Genomic DNA, 22,663 nt, shown 5'->3' with positions numbered 1-22,663 from the left:
AATTCTGATTGGTCCAACGCATTAACGAAATCTGAGCAGGTCTAAAAACTGAAACTGCTGATGCTGCACTTTACATTTTTTTAAGAGTTTTATATATATATATATATATATATATATATATATATATATATATATATATATATATATATATATATATATATATATATATATATATATATATATATATATTTCAAATATGAGCAGGCCTATAAGCTGGAATTGGTAATGCTGCACTGTAAACATAGTTATTTATTTATATTTTTCATAATATTTTATTATATGATAATGGTTTGAGACTGAGAGTATTTTATTTAGTGGAGAACTTTGCAGCAGTATTTTATTTCTTATTCTTTTTTAATTGATATACATTTTATTAAAAAGTATTTTTAAAAAGTTCATAGTAATAAACAACTGCAGTTTGCATTTCTTTTCCTTACTGTACCGAAAATGAACCGAACCGTGACTTTAAAACCGAGGTACGTACCGAACCGTGATTTTTGCGTAAGGTTACACCCCTAGTTTATATGCTCTGAGAACGGACACTGCACTAGTAATATAAATCAAACAGGTCTGTTCAAAGCCATACTTTTAATGGTTGCACTTTATTTTTCAGTATGTGTCCTAACATGTACTTATAGTGTACTTACAGTGTATTTATCTAAGAAAGTTCTGGTAATACAAGGTAACTACATTGGGTAGGGTTAGGTTTAGGGGTAGGTTCAGGGTTAGTACCTAGTTATTACAAAGTTATTGTAATTACTATAATAAGTACATAGTATGTACATGGGGAACAGGACCGTAAAATAAAGTGCTACCCTTTTAATACAGACACATTATTATTATGCTGGGCTACAGTACATTTTTTATGACTGCTGTATTCAGAAGTATTTTCCAAGGAAATGAAGTGTAAAATTACTGATTAACATGCCTGATAAAAGCAGTTCTGGGGTTTTTTTTACACCAACAATGTACAGTACTATAGGTGTACTACTTGCAGATTACAGATTTATCAAACCTGATGTGCTGTTGTGGTAGGCCAGCTTCAAATCTCATGTTTGGCACACTTTTTCTGGTCCTCACTCAATTTAAAGTGCTCCCACACAGCTGAGGTCTTCTGCATTTTTTGTCTTCTCTTCCAGATGAACTGAATCATGACGTTCACTCAGGGGCGATTCATATTCAAGGGCGAATGAGAACCGTTTTGCAGGGGATGCCAGGTGTTCGAAAAAATAAATAAATAAATAAGAATATTCAAATCTCAAAATTGAAAATTGAATGCCAACCCACAGACCGAATTCGAATAATCGAATATTCTCATCCAGCCCTAGGGAAATTGCTGCCAAACAATCTATGAACACACTCTTTAAGAAACTTAACAACCAAATAAAAAGTGCATTAAGATCACTACAGTATTCATGATGTTGCATAATTTTACTTTGCCATCAAAATCATCACGACTACATGATAAATATTTGATACAGGCTCAGCCCAGCTGCAAATGTATTAATATATTGGTATTATATCAACAATAAACCACCATGTGCTCTAGATTCTAGATCATTGAAAACCACATCAGTCCATCACTGCAAGATGGCAACTAAAGCTGGATTTCCACTTTGAATTTTTCTGTTTTATCAGCCTGCTGAATGTTGATTAAACCCAAGAATCTGAGAGAAACCTCAGCCCCACACCGTTGGCGGCCGAATATAGGCCCTGGCCCTGGAGAACCAGAAACCAGGACAGCCGGAGAAAAAGCTGGCTGAGAGCAGAGGGAAAATGAGAGGAGAAAAAAAATAGGCACAAATGAAAAAGAACAGCGGCTTTTTTATCCACTCGCCTGCCCACTCTCGTCCCTGCTCTTTCCACTTCATCCCTCCATCTCACATGGGCGGTGCTCCCTGGGACCCGAGAGAATGAAGGTAAAAAAGGAGGTAGGAAAAAAAGCCTGGGAAATTGTCTGTCGAACATCACACCTGTGTCAAAAAAACAGCTCTGTCCTGTCAGGGGAAGGCAAAGGCCGCTTACGGAGAAGAAAGAACAAGGTAAGAGAACGCATTAGAAAGGACTCATGCTCTCTCGCTACCATTAATGAGAAGCCAAAACGACATGTCCATCCACACACACTCTTGCCTTCATCGAACACACAAGCATCCACTCTTCCATTGTCTGAACTGAAAGCCTGCGATACAAGGCCATAAATAATTGAGAATAGTGCTTTTAAATGAATGCGTGTGTGTAGATGCATATGCAGCAGCTACTGCTGGGTATTTCCAGATTTATATATTTCAAATGTTCACCAGAAGATTAATTCTTGTTATCTTATATTGCAAACTATATGCTGAACTAAATTTAAGATAATTCATAGGGTAACGTTACTTAAAAATAAATATGGTTGTTAGAAAACCAAAAGCAACTCTAAAAGTAAGCTACTCCAGTAAACCTGTATTGCCAGCTGGTGTGTTAATGAGGAGAGAAAGTGAGGAGTGGTTAACAAATAAGCCAGATGCAAGGTGAACACACTGTCAAAGACGAATCATCTTATTCACGTGATACTGTTTCTCAAAATACCCTTCAAAACAACAGCGGTGTCACTGCATAGTGATTGCCTTCAATAGTAATACCATGTTTTGCTATGTACTATGGTAAAGAATGATTACCATTTACAGTCATTTTGTTCTTTAATAATTACAGTGTACTTTAAGTCGAAGGCATGCTATACAGAACCACAGTAACATTACATGTCTGAAAACATGAAGCATTTCGCATACTGTTTTGATCATTTTCAGATTTACCTTTGGAGAATGGCGCGTTCAGGTGTTGAACCTTCTTCATCGTTGGTAAACAAAACAATAATACATATTTCCAGGTTTAGTTTCCATGAATTGAAGGTATCTACTTTTGCGATATAAGTTCAAAATGTTTCTTATTTATGTTTTATGGAATGACAAACCGACTCAAACGACTTTTGGCGTGTCAGAGAGCTGGAATTCAAACTGAATCATGAACCGATTCCCATTTGGTCGAGTCATTGAAAAGAACATGCTCAAAAGGATTATTCGGTTACGAATGATAAAATCTTGTTCTGATTCTAAGCAGCTAAGACGCTAAACAGCAAACAACACTATAAAATTATGGTAAATTATTTTGTACCATTACATTTTTCTTGATACTGATTGATTTGGTTGGAAATATCGGGTATAACATATAATAAGATATGTTATTATTTTAAATAAGATAAAGAATATAGCCTGAGTAAACATTCACTTCGCTTGTTTAATCTCTGATGCTTAATCAATTGCGCGTTGTTTTATGGGATGAGTAACCGGAAACGATTCAGTGCGTAAGCGGACCAGAACCGATTCAAACAATGTTACTATGCCAATCAAATGTTTATTAATTTGATTCAGGTTTGCTGGCTGGGATTCTAAACTGCAAAATATCGGCAGGAAAAATAATGTAGTAGTGAGAAAAACTATTAACTTATATAGAAAAGTTTTCAAAGCAATATATTAAAATAATTCAAACTTTTCTCCAGAACCCGAACACTCCATCAGCCTGAGGGCCTTGAGCTTAAGACTGCGCATTAATGGGGCCCTGTCTTTCAATCCATCAGTAACACTCTATCTATATAGCCTAGGCTTGTCTGTCTTGCAGGCTGTAAGGTCTGTATAACCTTCAAATGTAAAGGCTTTTTAAAAAAATGTTTTGAATTTGAAGACTTTGTCAAGTCATATTCAGAGTTTTCCTTGACCAACTTTCCTTTCCTAGTTATCCAGTTTATTCAGTCACTGTCAGCAGATTCTCATTCGGCATACCTCATTTGGTTAGTTCGCTCACAAGCATCATGTCCTAGTTCGTTCAGTGCTGTCTCAAGTTATTCAGCCGCAAACACCAACTGGTTTAGTGTATATGGCATATTCATTCAGTATGTCCAACCAATTATATGTTCCTTCACAGCCCCTAACATAATGTGCTACAGTCAGTCTTTGAGGTGAGTTTGAGGCTAAAAACAGGCCTGTGCTTCACAAGAGACAGAGTTCAATGAACAAAATATAGTTAGAAGGGTTTGTTCAAGTAAAAATACCACCAACGCAAGTCATTTGGACACCAAGATGGTTTGGAAACCAAGCATCCTTTCAAAATTATATCAGTGATGTCAGTGAATATGGAGATGTGGGTTGTAGGTCAGAACCCTGTTTAAAAGTTAATTTAGCCCTAGAAAGATTTTTCTCACTAAAAACCCTCTAAGTGCCCTTTTATGCGGATCGTACAACTTTATGGCCAGATTTCTGTGAGACACATTCATCACTGTGGTCATTAAAGACAAGATTTTCTCAGTTTTATCTCTCTGCATTTTTAATGTTCCATAAAATCTGATAAAACATTATATGTAAAATAAAAGCCATGAGGTTTTCATTGTGATTTATGGATCATTCCAGCCTATTATTCAAAAGTTTGGAGATACAGTAAAGACAGTAAATTATATTTTAAAAGATATTCAAATAGAAAACTTTTAAATTGTAATAATATTTCACAATATTGCTGTTCTTACTGTGTTTAATAAATGCAACCTTAGTGAGCTTATAACACTTCTTTAAAAACTCCAACTCCAAACTTGTACATGGTAGTGTACAATTATTTGACATTTAATTGTGGCCCTCTTGGAAAGACATAATCTAGAAAGTTTTGTATAATGAGTTTTATGTAAGTTCAGGAGAACATGTTCAGTTGAAGACATGAATCAATAGCAACATCTGTCTGTTGTCAAAATTCAGAGTAATTTTGGAAGTGCAGAATTACTTTTACTGAAAGATCTGCATGTGTTCTTTGACATTTAATTATGTTTATGCCAGTGTTTCCAGCACAGCACCATTATGTTTTACCCAAGTTTGAATGGAATTTGATGGCATAGAAAAAAATAGTGTAGACAACACATCTTTCTATTGCATTTGCTTCACTAGCTGCATGCAAAAAAAAAGAATTTTTTTTTTTTTTTTTTTTTTTTTTTTAACCCTCTGCATGGAAGACTCTATTGAGAATAGTCTTTTAATAAATCAAACATGAAATCAAATTGCTCTGATGGTAGAAAAATTACTAATTTTGGCACTGCAGATACTCATCATGGTGCATTTTTTAAGTTTTTTTTTTTTATATATTAAATGCAACCAAATTAATGAGTTAAATTAATTGCATTTATAAATAAATGCATGTGGTTAGGATCAATTAAAAAGGTGTTGCACAGGTTTTTGCAACAAACAAAAAAACTATTTCTGCCGGAAACACTGTTTTGTGTGCATGCTTTACTTGATTGACAGGTCTTCTCCACTTGGCTGACATGCATTGAGAAAGTGGAAATACCGGCAGGGAGAGAGGGAACATCAGGGTTGGCGTCTCGAACACACACTCGCACGCAAGAAAAAAGATTGAGGGAGAGAAAGAGGGGGCGTTCATGTCCGTCTATGATTTGTCCACATTTTTTGAGAGGAAGTAAACACGAATCAGGCTGTCAAACAGACAGGAGGCCATAGAGAGGGAATAGAGAGCATGTCAGGTTCCAGCGATGTGGGCAGCTCTTCCTTCCTGTGAAAAGTAGAGCAGAGCCCATCCAATCTTGGCTTTGCCTCTTTCTCTCACACGTTATCATTTTTTCCCGCTGAACTCTAAGTGATGGTTCCGTAGCTTGGAGAAATTAGTCACCTCCACAGATGCAGAGGCACTGCAGATAAGCCATTGTCTTCTCTCTTCTTACATAATAATTCTTGACACTGTCTCAAAATGTTGCTTCAAAATCCAACCCACCGCAATGTCCTGAATCAAAAGTAAAACATGTGGGACTGTGCTTATAAACTGTTCTTGAAGCAAATCTGGAGAATGTAATGGCAGAAAAGTTTTTGCACAAAGTGACTATGACATAAATATTCAAGATGTCCAACCGTATGTGCCTAATGGGCCTAATTTGTAAAAAGCAGCATTTTTGGTTGCCTGGTGATCTATCAATGAGTGTCTAAAAAAATAAGAATCCAAATATTTCTGTGCATGCAGCAAGAACGTAATTTATAGAGACCAGAAAGCATGTGATAAAATGAAAGCATGTGACAGAACTAGTTTTTTTCTGGTGTTCATATTGCAGAACTCGACTTCATGATGTTAAGATACTGTATGTGGTTGCCAGGGGTTGCTTAGGTGTTATGAGTGTTTTTAGTGCATTGCTATACGGGCGTCTGGATGGTAGCTATGAAGATTTTTCAACAACTTATCCAACGCAAGATGAATATGAGTTTGATTGCTTTAAAAGCAATTTGGCTATAATACCTTTTCTCAATAAGTATTATGTATATTTCAGCACTGTCAGAAAAAAAGAAGAAAAAAAAAACAGTTCTTTTAGGGTTGCATGTGAGTGTGTGTTTTTAGAGTTTGATCTTTGGTTGATGCTGTTCTATAAGCTGCTTAGTTCCCTAGAAAATCACAATCAATGAGATGAATATGCGATTTAACTTTCAGGTTAAAAAGTGTAAAATTCCTTCAGGCTCATTTCCAGAAAACCTCATTTTAACTCAGACATTTAAATTAATATGCAAAGGGCACAAATGTCCTTCCATTACCTTGCATTCCTGTACTATGATAAAAAAGGTAATAGGGAGACAGAATGTTTTCAAATCACCATGAATTTTAAGTACGCACCACATCCAGACTTTGCTTATGTCCCTAACAGTAATAGCACAATATTTTAGCCAATACTGCAATTTACCAGTAGTGCGTGTTGTTACATCAATGCACCAGCGGATGGCGGCCAGTGAGTGTTGTTACATGATTTCACCAGTAGATGAAGACACGCAAAGAGTCTTTTTGAGTATTGTGAGCTATTTTTGCAAGCGTTAATATTTCTTTCTTCTTTTTTTAATCACTGAGGGAAATGGGCTCGGGATGGAAATGCCGTGAGAATTTGAAAACATTTAAAATTGTCGTATTGACTTTACATTGATTCATAAAACTTTAGCAAAAAGCATTACAGTATAGTTTTTCCAACCCACTTTATATTATTCCATCACAAGAGTTTTGAGAGAGAATGCAAAGTTTCTCAAGGGACAGCAAATGTTGTGCAAGAGAATGTAAAGTTTTGTGAGCTAACTCAGAGTTTCTCAGGGGAATGCAAAAGTTTTATAAGAGATTGCAAAGGCATTTAAATGAAAAAAAAATTATTTTAATATAATATTATTTTCCCATCACCACATCCCTTTAGGGACTTGATAAGAAATAGTGGTTAAGCATCAAAAATCTGACTTCTGCATCAAAGCAGATGTATTAATAATCCTCCATTTTGTTAACATAAACCCACTTTGGCTTGACTTTCCAGGCTTGACGTTTAGAGAAAAACAACAGTACACAGCCTAGACCAATGACTTACGAGTTTTAATAATGTCCTGAGATGGTGAAACGATTTACCAATTGTGCTCCAAACCATATTTGTTCCATTTTAGCACCCAAGCAAAAAAAAAAAAAAAAAAGAGTAAATGAAAGACCTGTAAATCACAGCACAGTGTTAGACTGCCATGATGGTCGTAAGAATGCCGAAAACAAGCCCATATTGTGTTTGACTGCTAAAACTGACAGGCTCGATTGGACCGTGAATGATTTGACTTTACTCCCCCGCAAAATGTGCCAGTGATATGGAATCTTTTTGTGATCGCTCGTTAGGTTTTCAAACGGCTCGATTTCAACAGACAAATTGCTTCGATCCTCTAATCTAGTCTTATATCCGCATGTAGCTATTGCGTATTGCTCTGACATATACATATGAGAGAAAACGGCTTGATAAAAATGTCATGTGCCCAAAGCTGCCCTTGAGCCAAGTCCAAGACGTGGGTGGGGTTCGGGACCGGGGGGCGGTGGGGTTGGGGTTGAGATAACAAAAGTGAATATTCCGATATCTGTTTCATATTCTTTGTCACAGATCAAGGCCAAGACAAGGCTGCGTGGAATGAATTTATGATCAGAGACCTCCTTTGAAGTTCTCGCTGTTCTTTCAAAGAATTGTCTGACGATGAGTAACTTGAAGACTTTCTGTGTTAGGTCAGAAGAAAGTGCCCTAGCAGGTGGTGAAAGCGAGAGAGTAAAAGAGAGCGAAATCTTTCCTCTGTCGATCTTTCGATCTCTGCTCTGCCAGCTTATTTATTAGACATGAGAGGGTCAAAAACTGCCAGGGGCGCCCATTTCAATCTGTCAACTCTTCACTGCTGCAGTTTGCACCCGGGGACTCCCGCCCCCAGCCCCGCCTGACAAGCGCAAAACGTGGAAACCTTTCACATAATTGTGCGCTTTATTGTCTCGTATTCCCCTAATTACAATCAGAGAGGGGTCGTTTCAGCCCCGACAAAGAAATAACAAGCATCAGAGAAAAATAACAACCGATTGCCGTAGCCTATAATTGCGATTTTCAGCCCCAAATTGAAGCCTAATGATTACAGGCGTGGGGCGGATCTGGCAGAGGTTGCTGGAATGAATGCATGAATTCAGCCTGAGCGAGAGAGAGAGAGAGAGAGACAAAGAGAGGAGTAGTTAAAAAATATTATAATGCATTTTTCTGTTTATTTAGAACTCATAAAATTATAATTATCCATAATATTAAATTATCCATAGCAAGACTAATTTTATTTCAAAAATATATAGAATGCCATTTCCATTGCTGTCATTTCCAGAAATAATGGTGATCTGAGATGTGGATGGAATTTTTTTTGGTGTACACTGCTGGACAAACAAACTTAGCAGAGAGTTTGAAAAGTGTTTTGAGGAAATTAATTTTCCACGGAGCAAAAGTGGCAATAGTTGAAGAAACACCCAATGACAACAACTTCTGTTCCGTCATAGAACGCAAGAGCAACTGCCGCTTTATCTGAAACCGTAAACCCAACCGAACGTTCAGCGCTGTGTCGAGAGCTGACAGTAAAGGCCTCAGGATGTTCTGCGGCATTGGAGATAATGGAGATTCGGGAAAACAGAAAGGGGAAGGAATAAAGGCTGCCAAACGCCGACACGCTACAACAAGCGTAGAATGGGTGTGTGGCAGGAGCGGGAACCCACAGAAGGGGAGGGCAAGTGGGACGACTCCAGCTTAGATGGCAGCCTCCGAGGCCGGTTCCAGCTCTGCCACGATTATGCTGTCAGGAACGTGGGCGGTACATCCGTGACTTGTAATGGTGGAGCAGAACTCTACAGCGTATGGTCTCCATTTGCAAACACCTCATGTCTCAATTATATGTAGTGCTCATTGTAAACATTATATCATTATAAATATAAATTATATCATTATAAATACGGTCTGTCTACTTGCATTAAATTAGCGCAGCAGAAAATCAGTTGTTCTACAGGTAGTTTAAGGACACAATTATCGTGCAAACCAAATTTTCTTCTCATATACAAATCCTAATTGTTGTTATGATAAAAAATATTGAGTAGAAAATCAGCATATACTGTAATAATGATTTCTGAAGGATCGTGTGACACTGAAGACTGGAGTAACGATTCTGAAAATTCAACTTTGCATTACAAAAATAAAATACATTTTAAAATATATTTAAATATAAAACCATTGTTTTAAACTGCAATAAAATTCATGTTTTTTACTGCATTTTTGTACTTTTTCATAAACACAACAAATCGTACAAACCCAAACTTTTGAATGGCAGTGTATACAGTATATACTTATGTGTGCTGGAAAATCAACCAAAGTTGTTTTATATCTTACAGAATCATGTTTTAACACTTATTGTCCAATAATCTAGTTAAATTCTGTTGATGAAATTTGCCCGGCAACAGAACACGCACACACATGCCAATAATATACTATAAGATTTAGGATTGTGTGTCCAGAATCGACAATCTCTTGTCACAAGGGTTAATCTGAATGACTGAAATGCATTTTTGATGTAAATAGATCTTGCAACCTTATCTAGCGTTTAATTAACAAAAAACGGTTCTGACCCCGGCTTTGAGAATAAAAATAAGCCACCTAGTAACACTGCTGTTAGACCCAGTGATTGAAACAACAGGGCTGTTCCAGAAACATCATTGCCACTTAAATGTCAGCCGTATCTCAATTTGTCCATCCGTGCTTTCCGAGAATGTAAGCGAAAGTAAACTAATGAGAGTGCGATCTGAAATCAGGTAGGAAGGAAAATTGAAAAAGTCACGCTAAGCTGATCATCAAAATTTCAGCCTGGGACGATATTTTTCCGCACAACCCTGCTATATTGAGAGAGCTTATGGTAATATGGTTTGCTTTGAGAGTGGCATATTGAAAATAAGTCCGGTGGGATCGAAAAGAGAGTGTGGAGAGAGGAATCCGGCCCTGAGCAATTTCACTGTGTTTACACAGCGCCTCACAACAAGACTGCCACATTAACTCAGCCTGATGGAGCCCAGGGCAACCGCTGGACATACACAGACCGGCGAGCAGACTGTAAGAATCACATTCAAGATAGAGAGAGCAACACATGCTATTGCAGTAAAACACAATTACTATAGCACATACACCGTTGCATTAAGGATATTTGTGTGTAAGAACAAAATCAGAAGGTGGAGATAGAACTATGTAGATATATAGGAAAACCAAATTTTAACTGTGATCTCCTTTTGAGATCAGTGCAATGAGATTAAATGAAGAACTAGACCCCGGTAGGCTCACATGTATCCACTAGTTTCAGGAGAGAAAGAAAAACAATGTCCCACTGCCTCAGATTTGCAAAGATAAAAAAGAAGAGATCGTAGTGTGAACTCAAATATTTCTCTTCGAATTGTGGAATTAAATTGAATTAACTGTATAGCTCTCTTGAGGGGGGGTTGGTGTGTTTATCTGTTTTATTTCTTTTTATTTCTTTAGGAAAAGCATTGGTCACACTTTATTTTAAGGTTAAATTTTCACTATTAACAAACCATTAACAACAACTTTTGTCTCAATAAACTACTAATTTGCTGCTTATTAATAAGGTAGTTGTTTAGTTTAGGTATTGGGTACTATTATGGAAGTAAAATATGGTCATGGAGAATATGTGCTTTATAAGTACTACTAATAAATAGTCAATAATATGCATGCTAATAAGCAACTAGTTAATAGTGAGAATTTGTCACTCTATTAAAGTGTTACCAAAACATCTGAGAAAAGCTGCTTCTGAGCAATAAAAATTCCCTTTGGAGAAATAAGCACATATGAAAACAAAAGTCCTACATTTAAACTTTTTAATATCTCAATATTTTTAAAAGGTTAGATGGAGATCAAATGTAGAATTATTAAATGTAATATACCGTACTGAAAAGAGTTTACTGGGGTCTTTACTTAGGAAAAAGTCAATTTAGTTACTGTAAAAAAGTGTGAGGTCAGAATTTTTTTAAGAAATAAAACTTTTACCCAGCAACGATGCGTTAAATTGATTTTGCCATTTTTTTAATTACTTTGCAATGTCATGAAATGTCATTTGCAATGTATTTTAATGCTAAATGCTGTTCTTCTGAACTGTATTTATAAAAGAATCCTGAAAAAACAATTTCTGCAAAAAATTATTAAACAGCAACTGTTTTTAATAAGTTTTAAACAGTTTTTAATAAGAAGAAATCAGCACTGTGTATTAAATTAAAATAAATTAAATGTATGCGACTTACAGTGCATCAATTTTTACATATCATGTGTTCCCTGGGAATCGAACCGCCAACCTTGCGCTTGTTAACGCAGTGCTCTACCAATTGAGCTACAGGATCACTATTAGAATTAAATAGTATTATTAGTATTAGAATGATTTCAGAAGGATCATGTGACACTGAAGACTTTGAATTATTTTTGAATTAATAAATGTGTATACTGAATAGGTTTTCACCAACAACTGGAATTTAAGAGGAAATATTTGAGACCGAACTTGGATGAAACATAACTGAGATCTCATGAGCCATGAAAAAGCGATCGCTGAGCAATAACTTTTTACCTTTGGGGATATAAGTTGGTAAAGAGACAAAAAAAAAAAAAGAGCCCAATCCAGACGCGATGGCCAAGAGAGAAAGAATGAGTCTGCGAGAGATGTATTTCCTGTTTTAATCTCAAAGGAACACACCGTGCAGGATGAGGGGATGTTCTTGCTCTGGTGGGAGGCGGCGATGGCACACTGACGACTTCTAGGCAACCAATTTGTTTGTTTATTGTCTTGGTGTATTGTCGCGGTTACAGTTCATTGCAGTCTGCCTCCACTCCAGCACGCTCTTTTAAATGGCATCTATAAAACATGCGGCCTCTTTCGCCTGTCTTCCTCATCCCTCTCTCGTTTTGTAACCCCTTTTCTTTCTCCATCTCTTTATCCCTTCCCTCTCCTTCCCTCCCTCTGTTTCTTTCAGTAACTGGTTTTCTTCCTCTCTCTTTGTCTCTCACTCCACACATCAGTCAAGCATTATGTGGCGGCACAGAAGCTTCCAGGATGCCCACTCACATTCTCTGCGCTCACAAAGCCGCCCTGCTCTCTGCTAAATCCAATCACACACGGAGCTGCATTCGACAAAGAGCACATCGGCACAGGGAATAATCGCTTGCAAAATATCCGCAAGGTTACGCTGTTGCATAATCAAGGTGAAATAAGTTTAGCGTAATGATATCCAACTTGCTCTTTATGTATGAACGATAAAACTCAGTTTTGCGGATGTTTCTGCTTAAAACATTTTAAAGGTGAAGTGACTTCTGCACCACTGGAGTCAAAATAATGACTGTTTTCAAACAGGTTCTCTAGATCATTCTAAATTCGTGTAATTGGTTTGAAATTGGTTGGTTACATTATTGGATCCGCGGATGTCTGGCTGCAAATGGTATAATGTTGTGAAAGCATCATACTTTTATGAGAATCAACCTATGGATAGTTTACTTATAATCTCTGCATTTTAAACTGGAATAGGAGAACATATTTTAACGGAGAAAGAAGAATCAAACCACCTTTAATTTCACAATATAGGTATAGAAATGAAACAAAGCAAAATAAGTACTATTACAATCAGCCCCCCCCAAGAGTTAACATTAATTTATAATTTTTAAAGTGAAAGTTTAATAACACTGGGATTTTAATTGCATTTTCAGTAACATTTGTTTAAATTACGGTAAGATTAGAATTAGTGTTTCAATACAAGGGTGTGCTTCCAAAAAAATATAAGAAGAAATTTAAGTTTAACACAATGATTGTGTTTGCTTGTTTGTTTTTTAATTTTAAACTATTGCTTTTTTAATTTATTTTCAAAATACTGTACAAAGTACAAAATCAGGAGAATAACTACAATTCGTTAGAATTCTTTAAAATATTTAATCTTAATATAAATACAAATATTAATAACCCTTTAATAAATATAATAAATAATAATTCATATTTATTTGTTGGAAATATGCATGTTAGTCTGCTACCAGCTTTAGCAATTGTTGTCTTGAACATATATATATATATGATAAAATAAATGAAACTACATACTGTTCAAAAGTTTGGGAACAGTAAGATTTAAAAAAAAATAAAATAAAAAATAATTCAAATTAGTTTCTTATCCTCACCAAGGTTGCTTTTTCAAAAATTAGAAATAGAGTAAAAACTATTTGCTGAAATATTAATAACATTTAAAAATACTTTTTTTATTTTATGTTAATATATTTAAAAAAATAAAATATATTTATTTATATACAAAATATACTAAGATTTATTCCTGTGACAGCGATATATTATTATTATAATATCTAATATTTCTTCTTATAATGTTGAAAAAAGTTGCACTGCTTAATATTATTGTGAAAACCGTGATGCATTTATTTATTATTTATTATTTGATGACTAGAAATTGGATAAACGCCTTTACTGTCACTTTAATATATTAATGTACCGTAATTTCTGAACTATAAGTCGCACTTTTTTTCATAGTTTAGCTGGTCCTGGGACTTATAGTCAGGTGCGACTTATTTATCAAATTAATTTGACATGAACTAAGAGAAATTAACCAAGAGAAATTAACCAAGAGAAAACATTACCGTCTCTAGCCGCGAGAGGGCGCTATATGCTGCTCAGTTCTCCTGAAGACATAGAGCACCCTCTCGCGGCAGTAGATGGTAATGTTTTATTTTGGTTCTTGGTTCTAAATAAATCCGACTTATAGTCGGGTACGACTTATAGTCTGAAAAAGTGTGTGTGTGTGTGTTCACTGCTCTGTGTGTGTGCATTTCGGATGGGTTAAATGCAGAGCACAAATTCTGAGTGTGGGTCACCATACTTGGCTGAATGTCACTTCACTTCACTTTTTTTTTTTTTAAATACGGTATATAATTCTGTGACCCCCTATATTAGTAATATTCTTCTGTACCTCACTATCTGTGCTGATACTTGACTGTTGTTGTTGCTGTTGTTTTGTTAAGGCTTTGTCATTGTTCTTGCACACACACACACACACACACACACACACAGTGAGATAAGCCCCGGCTCCTATGAGCCATCACAGCTTTCTCAATCGGCTACGCAACTGAGCTTTGGACACATTACGTAGAGAGTGACATCCATCTCAATGTGTGCTGTAGCTGCTATATTTGCAGATTCAGTAGTGGCTCTGAATTGGTAATTCAAGCATGCTGTTTTGAGACTGCTTTAGTACTTTTAATTACAAACCCAAAGATTAGGATTCGAAGGAAGAAAAATCCCCAACGCTGCTTCATTATCCATGCTAGCTCTGTAAGAATGTAAAAACCAGGTGGATGTGCTAAAATGAGTGAAAACACATGAAGCGAAGACAGTAAATAGGAAGATTGGAGCTAGTTGTTGCTAAAAAAATAAAAGGCTTTGGGCATGTTGTCACAATACATGAGGTAAACTGTCACAGTGGAATCTGCTATTAAAAGACTATTATAGGCTTTGCAGCTAAATTTAGAGAGTGAAACATTTAAGAGACACTAAACAATTCAAGAAATGTAAACAGTAACGTATAAAACATTCGTTTTTTGACTGAAAACCTCATAGTTCCTGAGCGTCTGCCTGCATTTCATTCGTTTCTTGCTAACAGAGGCCAGACTGGCTGCATGATTTTAATCTGACACAGCAACGGGGTGATTGCACTGAGCAGAGCCTCATTTCTGAGACAGGAAGACAATGGCGAATCCATCTGGCATCGGTTGCAGTTCCCTCTCGCAAGCATGCACAAGCAATATCTCCAAATTACAGCCTCTGGAATTCGACAGGCTAAAGCCAGAGGACACGACTAGAGCACTCTGTTCCTCAGGAAACAAAACAGGCTGGACGGGCCTCTCGCACCTCTGCCTCGCCTCCGCAATAAATCACCTGCCATCTCATGCATGTATAGTGATCTTAAACACCCCTCCCTCTAAAACAAATCTGCCCAAGTGATGATCTATGATTGGTCGGCGTGGCTTGAAGTATAAGTTGGAACGTTATGAGAGATGCAGAGCAGTGGCTCTCAACTGGTTTTATATAACAACGATAGATAGATTTGAATGGAATAGAAATTTGAGGCAATTGCTTATCTATTCAAATAATAATAGTGTGTGTGTGTGTGTGTGTGTGTGTGTGTATACAGAATGTATGTATTTATACATACTACTTATTGTATTTATTATATAGTCAACACTATATATTATATATTGATTATAATTGTTGTTCCAAATGAAAAATGCACACAAAATGTTATATATGCATTATATACAAATGTATATACTGTATGTAAATTAATGTATTAATTCAATTTTTTTTTTTATAATTTATTTTTAATATAATTTAATATTAAGTTGTTTATATTTTATATACAGTATATTTTGTGATATTTTATATAGCTGTTCATAACTGTGTAATATAACAATTTTAACTTTAACTTGTTGAAATTTGCATTTAGAATTCTTCTTCTTCTTCATTTCTACGCCAGTTGAGAACCACTGACGTAAGAATAAACAAAAAGGCTGCTAGACACCACCTGCTTACCGGAAACTTCTTTTCCTGAAATCATAGTGCAATAGCAGAAGTGATTCATGCACCTGCTTCTTACACATACTTAGGGCCTATACTTGCAGACAAAAGCTAAATGTGATAAAGATATGCTTCATGTGTAGTTCACCGATCCATTAGTCTTGTTCTAACGTTCCTGACCTTAAAAGCAAATGTTAAGTCCTGTATAATTGCTACTGCAAACGTCTGTAAAAAAGTATCTTGTCATCCTATTACCTCTAACGATTGCTGCATTGACCTGCCTTCCAGAGAAAGTCTGAGAGCTCCACCTACGTGCCAGAACGCCATCTATCTATATCTCACAGATCAGAAGGTCACACTCTCAAACGGATAGTACCTGAGCTTGACCACGGCTACAAATGAGGAACATCTGTTCATATCTAACTGGCTTTCACTATCTTGTCAGGTGAACCGCTTGCAAAAGCACTCTTCATTAAAATGGTGTCATTTTCAGTGTAAGATTAGAGGAAAAAACATTGCTCTGTGCAAGAGGAAGGATCTTGTCAAGAGCAATCTTCTGAAATATATGAAAGCAGTGTTTTGCCGCAACCTCTATTTAAAGGAATAGTTCACCTAAAAACCTCAAACCTAGAGTGACATGTCTTGATGTTCTAGAAATCTGAAAAAGATTTCAGTGAATGATAATTTAAATGTTGGTACTTGCGTCAACATATGGCGATTATAAGAATCAATGATTATAGGAGTATGTTTTACAAGAAAACACTACTTCAGTCTTTCTATGCAAAACTTTTACATTTAATTTAGTTTCTATGTAGTTATTTGTAACTATTTGAGTGAAAATATACTGTAATTAATTATAGCAGATTAAACTTTGTTGAGATAACTTAAGTATCCAACTTAACTTAACTAAAGTTACATTTTTAAGTCAAGCATGAATGGCTGAAAAATTATTCCGTATTATTGTAATGCTGCAATCATTTTTATATGCAAATGTAATATATGTACATTAAAAACAATTAAATTTCCACATATGACATAGTCATATGAACATACAGTATATGAAACCAATTAGAAACGAACAATTTAATATATTAATGTGGTGTCAAACAATTAATCGCATCCAAAATAAAAGTTTTTCTTTACATAATATATGTATGTGTACTGTGTATATTTATTATTTATATATAAATAATCACAGTACATATTTAGAAAATATTGACATTTATACATTTATATATTCATATTCTTATATTTGATATTATATATAAATACAGTATGTAATATATTAACATAACATATTTATATATAAATGCATGTGTTTGTATTTATATATCAATACAAGTTACATTTTATTTATAGAGCACAACTTTAACACAACCATCGTGATCCAAAGTGCTTTACAATAAAAGGTTAGATAAGAAGCAGCAGAGAACAAAATTACATTTTGATCAAAATTAAAAATAAAAATAAATAAAATCTAAATATGTATATATACACAAAAACAAACATCAAAAGTACCGTATAAAGCAACACTCAAATGCATGGGTGAAAAAAAAATAGTCTTTAAATTTGATTTAAAAACACAGAGTGATGGAGAGGCCCTGGTAATGAGGGGTAAACTGCTCCAGAGGATTTACAGAGAGAACGAGGGACAGATAAAATAAGCTGGTTACAAGATCTTAACGACCTAGAAGTTGTTTCACTTCGTCAAAACATGAGAAAAGATGCTGTAAATAACTATCATTTTCAAGTTTGATTGGAAGGTAAAGATGGAGGACATCAGTGTAGCAATTATTGTAAATATTATATTTCTGTAGAATGGAGCCTAGGGGAAACATGTACAGCAAGAACAATAAAGAGCCAAGAATAGAGCCCTGTGGAACACCATGAGGGATGGGTGCAGAAGGTGAGGTGAATGACCCGATATTCACTGAAAAAGTCCTACCATTTAAATAAGAGGTGAACCACTGTAATGCCGTGCCTTGAACCCCTACTACACATTTGAGTCGAGTCATGGACGATAGAGTCGAAGGCTGCACTCAAACATAATCAGTACACACACATATATTATGTAAACAAAACCTTTTATTTTGGATGCGATTAATCAAGATTAATCATTTGACAGCACTAATATTAAGTTATATATCTAGCCCTACAAATATGTATATGTGCTACGTTTTTTGTTATATATGTCATTCATCTTACAATTTGTCAATACAAGTTGATATGACATATAAAATATGTTTTTATTTCAAAAACATAAACACAGATTTCTGTATATATATATATAGTTGACACATGGTTGCTACATATAATACTATATACAAATCATCATATAGCTATTATAAACATCCAAATTTTACTATGGGGATTTTATATATTATATATAAATTATAAAATTATAATCTAGTAAGAAAATTACATATCACCTTATAGGTAACATATGACTCTTCATGATATAATATATTTACGTATGGGGACATTCTGCACAAGCTCATCATATGAATTCATACAGGTTTGCATGGTGAGTTAATAATGAATTGCAGAATTAGAATTTATGGGTGAACTAATCCTTTAATAAGAAAAATAACAAAATCTTTCCGTGGTGCTGCAGATAATGATCTGAAATGCCAATATGTGGGTGAAACCGAGCGTCTGTTTCAGTAATGCAATGTGATCTGTCATCAGACTGTCAAATGATGCTCTGAGACGTGAGACAGATTGTGATGCTGTGACCTTTGTTTGCGTGACCCAGAGAGCATAACCAATTTAAGTTGGCCAGCAGACACGTTGACTTAAACTAACAGATCAGCGCCGGGTTTCAGTAAAACAAACCAAAAAAAAAAAAAAACCCCGCTGCCCTTTGGTCCGTCTGTCAGCAATTCCCACAAATAACACAGCACAATAAAAACATCGCCCAACAGGCCCACAGGCGTTTTCAAAGGCTGCTGACGGCAATCTATAAAGCACAGTCATGGGTCACTTGTCATGGGGCGTGAAAGGGAAGATCTACGGCGGCTCTCCAGTCGCTCTCCCGGGAGCGCAATTAATCAAGGACGAATAGTATCAGCATGCAACAAAAGCCGTAAGGTTATTACAGCCACTATTCGGCTGGATGAAATGCGATGATAGTGCTAATTGCAAAAAACAGCTGACCGAACATGAGACGCCAAAAGCAAGATGAAGGGCAGATGACAAGAATGGAGACAAAAGAGGGGGATGTAAAAGGAGGAGAAGTTGTGTGAGAGTTGGTGAAGTTAGGGTCTACCCTGCTGACAAGATAAGCCGGGGTGTTCGCTTTCATTTCAGCTGCTGTACTTCTTGTTCATTTTTACACTTAGGATTCATTACAGACTATAAGTGAATATGCTATCGATCTTGATTACTAATATATAGGTTGTTCTCGAAACAAAGGCAGCCTGCTCACCTAAATGAACAGATATAATTGTTAATTTGGCGAGACCTCTTAAAGGGTTGTTTTGGACCCACTGACTTTCACTGAATAGTCCAAATATCTGTTATTTGTTGAAGAAGTAAAGCCATACAGGTTTGGTATGATGACAGAATATTCATTTTTGAGTGAACTAAAATCAGAAAATTATATATGGAGCTAACACTTGAGTTTGGAAAACACTTCAGTTTTACTTAGAGGCCTAAAGTGAGCGAAAATATGCGGTGCAGATGTTTTTTTTTTATCAAACTGAAGACACTTTGATTGCTTGTAATGTAAATCAATATTTTTATAACAGTATAGCAGACTACTAATACATACATAAGATGTTATCACTCTATGTCTTAGTTTTTTTTATCAAATCTCTGTGTAAAACATACAATGCATTGCAATAAAATAATGATGTATGGATGTATATAGATAATCAAAAAATCTTCGGTAAATGTTCATCACTTTAGTATATGCTCATCTTGAAATATTAATGCACAATTGTTTTTCTTGCAATTATGCCATTAAAAAAACATGAAAGGTCTTTTACTAAAGTATAAATGTATTATAAATCAGAAGGCAGAGGGCATGTAAAAGATGCCAAGTTTTGATCGCATTGATCTGGAAATGTTCTATCCAGTTTAAATTTGTAGGAATATGGGGTAATTTTGATGAAAAATAGCTAAAACCATGCCAGAAAATATTACTTGTTTATATGGTTTATGAGGATACAGGTGTTTGTGACGGAACTTAATTTCCCATCATTCTCTGTCGGCAGCATGTGAATGATAAAATCCTCACGGAAAACATCAGTTATGCTCCTTTGCTTTCCACTTTGCAATATCGCTAAAAAAAATTCCTAGAATCAGGATATGAAAAGAGCTCAAGTTATATGAAAGTGCCTAACTATGTCCATTTACTCCCAAACAATGAATCAAATCACTTGTGAATCATCATCACACGCATAAAAATCTCTCGTGAATCATCACAAACATCAGAATCACTTGTGAATCATCATATCATAATTCCGACTTCAAAACTCAACATTTCTTGGATGTCTTTGAATTCTGATGAACTAGAACAAATGTGCATGAGCTTTAGACAACCAAGTGAATATTTAATCACTGCCATGCTTAGAAGAAATACAATTCGAGATTAAAGGGGAAAAAATGAATTTATTAAATGTTTTGCTTTCAAGTGTTCCGTCAGATGCCACTTTTATACTTTGAACCAAGTGCTTAACTACACACACAGAATTGTGGGATTCATCGTCAGCGAAGGATAAATAGATAATGGCTTTAATAACCACTAGATGGTGCAATATCTGAAGATATAATTTTGAAATCAACACAAAATAATGTTCAAAATGCACATGCATTTTACTTCTGTAATGTGACGTACTTCCGGGTGAAACAGGATATTCACAGACAAAAGGGGGAGGGACTTAATTTGGGGAATTGGGAATTGTTGGGATTGTGAAAAGCTATGTCTGTTTGGTTTTTAGAGGAAGGAGTTAAGGAATGTCAGTCGAAACTTTACACAAACATTGGATGCCAACATACATCACTATATGGATAAGGCATTATTTTTGAAGATTTCGAACAGAGACGTTGAATTCATTCACTTGTGCTGTGGCCTGCAACAGATTGATCTGCAACCCCAACAGCAATCAGCAATGATTCGGTCCAAACAAGAGGATTTTCCTTTAAAACGCCCACCTACACTGAAGATTTGGCATCAGTCTGCTGGATGTTCCACCATATTAGGCAATGGCCAACTTTAGTGGGCACCATCATCTTTCTATTAACCACCCAATCCATCAACATCACCATCAGATCCGGTAGGATCACTACCATCTTCATCTTCATAATACCAGCTCTATATCATCTTTTTGTAACCGATGTTTCCCACAATTCATAAAAAAGACATAAATGTATATCTAGTACTGATACACTTTAAATCAAGCAAAGGTAGAACAACAGTCAATTATGTTCAAGATATGACCTATGATTATGACTGGAACAGTGTTATTTTAATAAAGTGTTACTGGTTTAGTGTTATATTATTAGTAATTCTATTTATATATATTCTATTTATAAATACATTTTCATTGATGTATTTTGTGTCTTTTAAATTTAGAACTAAATTTGTAAAAAAAAATCGATCTGTTTAAAATATGTATTAGAAAATGAATATGATCTCGAACACTAACACGTAGGCTACGTTTTATGCTTCGAGAGTAGCAAGATGTACAAAGCCTTTTTCTTATTTTACAGGCTAATTTATTATATGAAATAATCCAGGACTTACCTGTCGTTGAGCTGTCAATGAAAGTGAAGGGGTAACGCTCTCATTTGCTTTTCATTGTCAGAAGTAAAACCCCGGCAGAGCCAAAGACTGATAATTTCCCTTTGCACAAAAACGATCCCAGGAAAAGCATCACCTACAGATTCAAACAAGAACGCAAATGAAATGAAACCGATTCCTGCACCAGTTCAGAAAGTCTCAAATGAGTCTTCCAAACTCCCACTCTCTCCAAAGTTCCTTCAAATGCGTCTGAACTTTGCGCGCTAGAACGGATCTGAATGAGCGTGTGTGACGAGATCTTTTGTTGCAATTATTATAACGAAGGGTTCACACCTGCAAAATCCCTTTATCCATTATAGGCTTGCATGCGCTTCTGGAGTAAGGGGTTTTGGCTGCTGCAGTCCTGTGTTCGGGATGGCTGCTCTGCTCTCTGTGTTGTGTGGAGAGTGATGGTGAGGAGCTCGACTCGCCTCTCAAGTGTTCAGCTCTTCAGCATCCGCTCGGAACCCATGGGAGCGCTCCGCGCGCGCCGCGCTGTGGTCAGATGGCGCCCCCTGCAGGCTGATGACTCGCTGTGCGTGATCAATGAACGTCAGTGCCATTGCATTACAAAACATCTTACAAAATATATCCAGTGGAAACCATACACATATTAATTAAAAATCTTAATTTACTTAATTAACTTAAATACTATTTCATAATGAATAAGACTTATTAATTTTGATATTTAATATTTGAAATGATAAATGTTTATATATATATATAAACTTCTATTTATATTTATTTTACGATTTGGTTTATCTAAATAATAATAATAATAATACTTTTATGTATGTTTCTATTATTATTATTATTATTATTATTATTATTATTATTATTATTAAATGATTTCAGAAGCAGATGCATATTATTTTTTTTAAAGACAAAAGACTACTGAATAATAGTAATAACAAATAAT

General features: G+C 35.5%; 1 protein-coding gene across 1 annotated transcript in view; it reads right to left on the bottom strand.

The window, feature by feature from the left end:
* LOC127960132 (chemokine-like protein TAFA-2) overlaps window positions 1–22,200 on the bottom strand; it is a 105,766-nt gene extending 83,566 nt beyond the window's left edge. The window contains exons 1-2 of the mRNA XM_052559712.1: window positions 22,039–22,200; window positions 21,709–21,841 (exon numbers count right to left, since the gene is read on the bottom strand). The gene's annotated coding sequence lies outside the window, so the exon portion shown is untranslated. The remainder of the gene's footprint in view (window positions 1–21,708; window positions 21,842–22,038) is intronic.
* Between the last annotated feature and the right edge of the window lie 463 nt (window positions 22,201–22,663).

The sequence above is a fragment of the Carassius gibelio genome, chromosome B6 (genome assembly GCF_023724105.1).
Source record: "Carassius gibelio isolate Cgi1373 ecotype wild population from Czech Republic chromosome B6, carGib1.2-hapl.c, whole genome shotgun sequence".
NCBI lineage: Eukaryota > Metazoa > Chordata > Actinopteri > Cypriniformes > Cyprinidae > Carassius > Carassius gibelio.
The sequence above is the reverse complement of the archived record's forward strand: the minus strand, read 5'-3'. Positions and strand labels throughout refer to the sequence as shown.